Below are 5,895 nucleotides of genomic sequence, written 5' to 3'. Positions count from 1 at the left end.
CGTGGCATCATCAACCTTCAAGAAGCTGCCAATGGAGTTACTGATGGCCTCGAAACAAGAAGGCTCCCAAAAATGAAGAGGGAGATTAGGGAGGCAGACCCAAACCAAACGAACAAAGAGAGATTCAGTAAGGGGGTTGAAGTAAGAAGTCCAAGCCTTAATAGAAAGGGAGATATCCCCCCAAGTCCACAACTTTCCAAAACCAAATCGCGATCAAGAGTAGAGGTAAAAGAAGCAAGGAAAAAGGCTTTAGCACAAGGGAAAAGCTCAATGCCATGAGCAACTAAAGGCTTCCAAGAATCACTCACCCAACGATGAAGATTTGGAAGAGAAGGCCAATACCCAGCAAATTTGCAGACCAAAGCATTGCGTTGATAGAAATCAACATTCTCCACAACCTCCCAGCCACAAACCAGAACAGGGGAAGTCTTAGCACAAGGAAGAGGATGAACCCCCTTGGAAGGATGGGCAGCAGATAGCTACGATTCCCAACAAAAGGAGGTCTAGGCTTAGCACCCACAGGAGGGATAACAGGGAATTTGGCACCAGCAACACCAGCCTTGGCCTCAACATCAGAGGAAGGAGCTTCGCCAATAACAGGAACAGAAGGATGACCGCCCGAACCATTAGCATCACCAACAAGAGTCGTAGTAAGAGGAGTTGAAGTAGTCACAACACCAAACGAAAGGGTTTCAACAGAGACACCGTCCACAATATGGGGAGCGGCAGCCACCCAACCCTCAGTAGGTACATCACTCCCATAATGGAGAATGCCCACGAAGCGAGGTGCAAGCTTAGTCGCGGACAAGGAGGGGTCTACAACAGACAAAATGCGGGGAGCGGGAGAATGCATTTCAAAATTCCTCGTTTTCTATCAATTACATTTTTGACATTGTAACTTGTTATTCGTTACTATTGCTTGTAGTTTTATGAATGCATTACATGTTGTGAATGAAGAAAACAAAAACAAAACAAAACAAAACAAAAAAACAATTTATGTAAAAGCAATATAGTTCGGTGTAGTCTATTTATATTTTGATTTTCCACCTAAGTGTATACATTTTAGACATTGTATAACATGTGAATTATAATGTTAATTGAGTTGAAGTTGAAAGGAAAATGTGTTCGTGGTGTGTAATGTTCTCTTGGTTAAAAGTCGGTTGAAAAGGGTACATGTTGATTGACACTGTCACTTTTAGTTATACAAAGACATTTGATTATGATTCTAAAAAAATTATTGCTAAATACATAAGTTTGGAATGGGAAAAATAGATTGTGTAATGTCCAATAAGCCTGTTAAATTTTGGGCATTTAACTAATATTAAATGTTTACTTGTCTAACCATGCTCATGCTCATTTGAGATTGAACAATTACAACGCCCAATTTTTGCCTGCATTAACTTGCTTCTTTAATTCAAATCATATCTATATCAAAAAATTTAATCAGCATGTTGTTCAAAGTTTAATGAACTGTTGTCCTTTTCTCTGTAGTATGTATATTTGTAACTAGGAGTTGGGGATACTTTTTACCTTACCATACATGCCAACTGTTTTCTACATTTTTCTATTGCAAATCTGTGAGGCTAACAAGAAACAGGTCAAAGGTTAAACATCCATTCATTCGTTTCAGGTCTGTATACCTCAATCATCTGTTTTTGTTCAACATTGTTATTTGTCAATCATTTATTCTCTGTAAAAATTTTGGCCTGTAGATTCTTAGTTCATTTTTACAATAGAGTAATTTGGAATGACCGGGATAATTGAAAATGGCCGCTCCTATGGATTTGTGTACACAGGCAGATAGCTTGCAACTGGTTATTTGGATAGCGTTCTCCTCACCTTTGCCTATTGGCTTCCCATTGCAGGCACATAGCTTGCAACTGCTAGTTAATTAATTGAATGGGGTAGGCTTTGTCAATTTTATTTTTAATTTAATGGATGATATGATAATATTAGGTAGAATCATTTTATTTTATTTAAACATTTGATGGAGAAATGATCCATATTGATTTATTTAAATAAAAGAGGGAAATTGGCTCACTTAAATTGAATAATAAGGATTATTTAATTTAAAACATACTGAATTAAGAAGAATGATAAATGAATGTAAAAATGATAATAGAGAATAGAAAATAATGTTAATAAGTTAATGATAGAAAAAGAAAAAATATTTTAGTGTCTACATTCTACTCTTCTTTGAGACAATGTGTGAGCTGGCATTGTTTCAAAGAAAAGAAAATGAGCTCAAGAAGAATGGATTAAAAGATGAGGAAAATGATAATATCCCTTGGCTAGCAAAATGAACAATGCAAGACTAGGTAATGGATGATGCCCCTCAAGAGCTTAAGAGGATAATACTACACAAGTAACCTCTCGAAAGAATAAATATGAATAAAAATTCAAATAGAACATAAAAAATGATTGAAGAAAAATAAAGGAAAAATGGATAAATGAATGCAAGAAAAGTGAAGTGAGTTGAAAAAGGTGATATGAGTAAATGAAGGCATGATCATGGATTTATTATGATGATGTGTGACTGATTAATATTATTTTTTTTTATGCGTTTTTTTATGTTTATGTGGAAAGCGGCCTTATTTTAATATAACAATGGGTATTATGCACCTAAGTATAAGACCAAGGTGATGATGTGTCTAATGCAAGGATTGACTTGCAAGGATGCCCAAACACTCGCAAGGCATTTGACATCCTTGATAGGTCTTGCAATTTGACAACCAATAGACATAAGGAGTGGGCCCCTACACATCACAAGGTGTTTGATCCTGGTGGGTCTTATGAGGGGACAATGAATAGGCATGGTACATGGAAATACTAGATCATGCCTTAATGTATACTAATCAAGACACATGATATATAATGATTGTGGTAGCCTTAAGTAGGCATAATATGGGTCCAAAGAAAAATCAAAGAAATAAAGATCCCTAATCAGCTAATACAACAATATACCACTTGTCAAGATGTTGACAAGGAAAATAGATGATGGTTATACTTAATTAGGGGAAGAATGCATCTACAAAGGCAAGTGATGGATGAAAAAAGAAATTTCACAACATGACAAATGATTGAAAAAATGCATGTTATTGAGGTTGAAGCCAATGTAGAGTTGTTGGTTGTTTGTTAAAAGAGTGATATCTCAAACATGTGGTTAATGGTGTAAAGCATTTGTTGTTTAATATTTTTGAAAAAATGGATAGTGGGAAATGCATTAAAAAGTTAGCCAAAAAGCATGTATCAAGGTTCATTATAAAAGCAGGATGTAATCACCTACCCCTAGTGTAGAATAAGTCATGGGATGCTATACATGTCTAGAAATATATACATTGATGGGGATGGAATTGTGAAGAGCAAGAAGATGAAAGATCATAGAGTTTTGTTGCTACACATGGCACCTCGATACAATTTTTCATCATGTTACTTGTTCAATGTGCCACCAAAAGTGATTTTTACCAAAGGACAATGTGTCTTTAATAATTTATTATATTTTAATAGTTAAAAAAAAATTATGTTGTGTATTTTTATTGGCATATTCCTCGAATTACACATGAAATAATTTGAAGTATGCATTATTAAAAATCTTATCAAGCTCTTAAACTTCAAGGGTAGCTAACTAAAAGACAATTATTCCATATTTGATAATAATGATATAAATTCACAACCTATTAAATTCCATTATCTTACCTTTCTTGTTTATATCTTGAAGATTTCCCTAATTTCACTTGAGCATAAAATCACTAATTCAAACACACAAACTCTAATTTTCTTCTTGTACCAATGATGGAGATGATTCTGGTACGACTAAAGGTGTTGTAGGTTTTTGAAGCACTTTTCATCGAGAATTTTTCACTCATGCAACAATGAAACTCGATACTTATATCAATGAGTTTTCACAAAGAAAACAAAATGATGGAAGTTCAATCTCAGTTTCTACGGTGGCCTTGGAGCCAAAGACAAGGGATTATAGAGTCACACTAGTTAGTGTGTGGATGCTAGTGTGATAGGTCAGCTTGGTCCCAAAACTATTTCTCCACTTCTTGAATGAAAACTCACTCATGAGGCCAAGGTTGTTCTCATTCAATAAAAAATAGTTCATCAATAGATAATGGAGGGTTAAAGGTCAACTCTATGAGAGTGGATTATATCTGCAATGCTTCGAGCTCATATTAGACTCAAGAGAGTGTTCTTATAGATATATCTTAATAGGTATTAATCTCAAACTAAATGGATAATTACAAATTAACGACAATCAAAGTCAACTTGTTGACTTGGACCCATTTAGAATGTTGCTAAACCAAAAAGAAAGGTTACTTCAAAACCCCTATATAGGTGATGACAATATGCAATCATAACCCAGATGAAAAGAGAATTGTCCTAGATTGATGCTTATTCCTTAGGTAATGAGTCACAACACATTGAGAATAAAATAAATAAAAAAAGAACAGGGGGCTATGTAATTTTCATAAAACAATGATCATGAAATCTTGTAACATAGCATAATTAGTAATCTATGATATAACTGCATATATCAACACATAAAATGAGAGATATTGTTACAATGTAATGTTATTATATTCATCTAACCCACATTAAATTCATTCCAACCAATATGGCAAATAAAAATCCCTACATACGACTAAGAAACCTTCTCAAATACACACAATATCATGGAGACACCTTGCAACAAAGTTTGCATGTAATATTACCCTTCTTTGATTCCACACACATGTGAAGCCTCTTAATAAACTATATGTGACATCTATGACTACCTTACAATTTTTTGGCATCTAAATACCACACCTCAACAGCTTTTGCAAAATGATAAAAAAAATTTCCTTATAATACCAGTAGGGTGAAACCCCAATTTATAGCATTGTAGCACCCTACAAAATGTGGTTGAGGATGAATCCCACTTAAATAGGCATTCCAAATTGATGGAGGAAACTTACATTTACTTTTAGTAGTTGAGAGACATTGAACATTATTGGCAATAATTGGGAGGTAAACATTGAGATTTTAACTTTGGAACCTAAACACATTAAAAAAATGTGCCTTTAGGTCCAACCGATCTTTACAGCCATTGAACTAGTAATCTCATACTTTATTGAACCTTTGGATGATCAAGCATAAAATATATTAAATCCTTGATAAAATAAAATTTAAAATGTTGAATTATTGAGCCATCACTTACTCATGGAACCATTGGGCCTAGGAGAGAAGCACAAAAACCTTCGATGCCTTGACACATACCAACTTTTTGGGCATTGATCCATGAAGTTACCTTAGAATTGCATACCATGGGATAGGGGTATGAGACACTCTAGAACCTAAAGGGTTGATGATGTCAACAAAAGGGTGACATCAACATGATGTTAGAATGGATGAGAACATTGTGCTTATTGAATAGATTTGTTAAAACTTGTTGTAGTTGTAACATCATCTTCCCTTTCATTTCTAGGACCACTAGTATTTAGGGTCATAATTGGCACAATGTGCTAAGGAACCTTTCTCATATATCCTATTCTTCCAATTGTCTTAAGACCAACATTCTTTGTCATTATCATCCCAAGTATCAATACTTCAAGAAATAAAATCATCATTATTATAAACCCTAACTTTTTATCAAAAGAAGCTTTAGCTATATCACATTTGTTAGATGATTCATTAAAAGAATAACAAAAATAATTTGTATCACATGGGACATTGTATAGTATAGGATTAGACCTTAGGCATTGATTTTCCTTTTGGCATGCTATAAGCAATTGATCCAATTGATTATTTTCTTCTTTCAATTTTAATACATCATTCTTCAATAAACAATTTTCCTCTTCCATCATGTTCATCTTCTTTCCCACATCTTATATTATCTTTTTAACCTCCTCA

This window comes from Cryptomeria japonica, chromosome 3 (genome assembly GCF_030272615.1).
Source record: "Cryptomeria japonica chromosome 3, Sugi_1.0, whole genome shotgun sequence".
NCBI classification, from domain to species: Eukaryota; Viridiplantae; Streptophyta; class Pinopsida; order Cupressales; family Cupressaceae; genus Cryptomeria; species Cryptomeria japonica.
This window is presented reverse-complemented; position numbering follows the sequence as displayed.